We start from the raw sequence: 3,101 nt of genomic DNA, 5'->3' as shown, positions 1-3,101 counted from the left end.
ATTGTAACATTCAGGGCCACCTAATGACGATGGACCACGCAAATTGCGTCCCGATTCAATACATCGTCCTCCAGCCGACTTGACTCCATGGGTCTATTGCTGCCTCGGGCACATTATGGCCGTTCTGCTGTGGGTCTAGATTATCGAATGGGACGAAAAACTGATAGTGAATTGTAACGTTCAGGGCCACCTAATGACGATGGATCACTCAAATTGCGTCCCGATCCAATACATCGTCCTCCAGCAGACTTGTCTCCATGGGTCGATTGCTGCCTCGGGCACCTAATGGCCGTTCTGCTGTGAGTCAAAGATTTTCGAATCGGACGAAAAACTGATAGTGAATTGTAACATTCAGGGCCACCTAATGACGATGGACCACGCAAATTGCGTCCCGATTCAATACATCGTCCTCCAGCCGAGTTGACTCCATGGGTCTATTGCTGCCTCGGGCACCATATGGCCGTTCTGCTGTGAATCTAGATTTTCGAATGGGACGAAAAACTGATAGTGAATTGTAACGTTCAGGGCCACTTAATGACGATGGATCACGCAAATTGCGTCCCGATTCAATACATCGTCCTCCAGCAGACTTGTCTCCATGGGTCTATTGCTGCCTCGGGCACCTTATGGCAGGCCTGCTGTGACTCAAAGATTTTCGAATCGGACGAAAAACTGATAGTGAATTGTAACGTTCAGGGCCTCCTAATGACGATGGAACACTCAAATTGCGTCCCGATTCAATACATCGTCCTCCAGCAGAGTTGTCTCCATGCGTCTATTGCTGCCTCGGGCACCTTATGGCCGTTCTGCTGTGAGTCAAAGATTTTCGAATCGGACGAAAGACTGATAGTGAATTGTAACGTTCAGGGCAACCTAATGACGATGGATCACTCAAATTGCGTCCCGATTCAATACATCGTCCTCCAGCCGACTTGACTCCATGTGTCTATTGCTGCCTCGGGCACCTTATGGCCGTTCTGCTGTGAGTCTAGATTATCGAATGGGACGAAAAACTGATAGTGAATTGTAACGTTCAGGGCCTCCTAATGACGATGGATCACTCAAATTGCGTCCCGATTCAATACATCGTCCTCCAGCCGACTTGACTCCATGGGTCTATTGCTGCCTCGGGCACCTTATGGCCGTTCTGCTGTGAATCTAGATTATCGAATGGGACGAAAAACTGATAGTGAATTGTAACGTTCAGGGCCACCTAATGACGATGGATCACTCAAATTGCGTCCCGATTCAATACATCGTCCCCAGCCGACTTGTCTCCATGGGTCTATTGCTGCCTCGGGCACCTTATGGCCGTTCTGCTGTGAGTCTAGATTATCGAATGGGACGAAAAACTGATAGTGAATTGTAACGTTCAGGGCCACCTAATGACGATGGATCACTTAAATTGCGTCCTGATTCAATACATCGTCCTCCAGCAGACTTGACTTCATGGGTCTATTGCTGCCTCGGGCACCTTATGGCCGTTCTGCTGTGAGTCAAAGAATTTCGAATCGGACGAGAAACTGATAGTGAATTGTAACTTTCAGGGCCACCTAATGACGATGGATCACTCAAATTGCGTCCCGATTCAATACATCGTCCTCCAGCAGACTTGTCTCCATGGGTCGATTGCTGCCTCGGGCACCGTATGGCCGTTCTGCTGTGAGTCAAAGATTTTCGAATCGGACAAAAAACTGATAGTGATTTGTAACATTCAGGGCCACCTAATGACGATGGACCACACAAATTGCGTCCCGATTCAGTACATCGTCCACTAGCCGACTTGACTCCATGGGACTATTGCTGCCTCGGGCACCTTATGGCCGTTCTGGTGTGAGTCTAGATTATCGAATGGGACGAAAAACTGATAGTGAATTGTAACGTTCAGGGCCTCCTAATGACGATGGATCACTCAAATTGCGTCCCGATTCAATACATCGTCCTCCAGCAGACTTGGCTCCATGGGTCTATTGCTGCCTTGGGCACATTATGGCAGGCCTGCTGTGACTCAAAGATTTTCGAATCGGACGAAAAACTGATAGTGAATTGTAACGTTTAGGGCCTCCCAATGACGATGGAACACTCAAATTGCGACCCGATTCAATACATCGTCCTCCAGCAGACTTGTCACCAGGCGTCTATTGCTGCCTCGGGCACCTTATGGCCGTTCTGCTGTGAGTCAAAGATTTTCGAATCGGATGAAAGACTGATAGTGAATTGTAACTTTCAGGGCCACCTAATGACGATGGATCACTCAAATTGCGTCCCGATTCAATACATCGTCCACCAGCCGACTTGACTCCATGGGTCTATTGCTGCCTCGGGCACCTTATGGCCGTTCTGCTGTGAGTCTAGATTATCGAATGGGACAAAAAACTGATAGTTAATTGTAACGTTCAGTGCCTCCTAATGACGATGGATCACTCAAATTGCGTCCCGATTCAATACATCGTCCTCCAGCAGACTTGTCTCCATGGAATGAGATTTTCACTCTGCAGCGGAGTGTGCGCTGATATGAAACTTCCTGGCAGATTAAAACTGTGTGCCCGACCGAGATTCGAACTCGGGACCTTTGCCTTTCGCGGGCAAGTGCTCTACCAACTGAGCCACCGAAGCACGACTCACGCACGGCACTCACAGCTTTACTTCTGCCAGTACCTCGTCTCCTACCTTCCAAACTTTACAGAAGCTCTCCTGCGAACCTTGTTCGAGTCTCGGTCGGGCACACAGTTTTAATCTGCCAGGAAGTTTCATATTAGCGCACACTCCGCTGCAGAGTGAAAATCTCATTCTGGAAACATCCCCCAGGCTGTGGCTAAGCCATGTCTCCGCAATATCCTTTCTTTCAGGAGTGCTAGTTCTGCAAGGTTCGCAGGAGAGCTTCTGTAAAATTTGGAAGGTAGGAGACGAGGTACTGGCAGAAGTAAAGCTGTGAGTGCTGGGCGTGAGTCGTGCTTCGGTGGCTCAGTTGGTAGAGCACTTGCCTGCGAAAGGCAAAGGTCCCGAGTTCGAGTCTCGGTCGGGCACACAGTTTTAATCTGCAGGGAGTTTCATATCAGCGCACACTCCGCTGCAGAGTGAAAATCTCATTCTGGAAACAT

General features: G+C 48.9%; 1 non-coding gene across 1 annotated transcript; it reads right to left on the bottom strand.

Moving 5' to 3' along the window:
- Positions 1–2,542: 2,542 nt before the first annotated feature.
- On the bottom strand, positions 2,543–2,617 carry Trnas-cga (transfer RNA serine (anticodon CGA)). Its single transcript has one exon. It is a non-coding gene; the product is annotated as a tRNA-Ser (tRNA).
- Positions 2,618–3,101: the final 484 nt, after the last annotated feature.

This window comes from Schistocerca cancellata, chromosome 5 (assembly GCF_023864275.1).
Source record: "Schistocerca cancellata isolate TAMUIC-IGC-003103 chromosome 5, iqSchCanc2.1, whole genome shotgun sequence".
NCBI classification, from domain to species: Eukaryota; Metazoa; Arthropoda; class Insecta; order Orthoptera; family Acrididae; genus Schistocerca; species Schistocerca cancellata.
The sequence above is the reverse complement of the archived record's forward strand: the minus strand, read 5'-3'. Positions and strand labels throughout refer to the sequence as shown.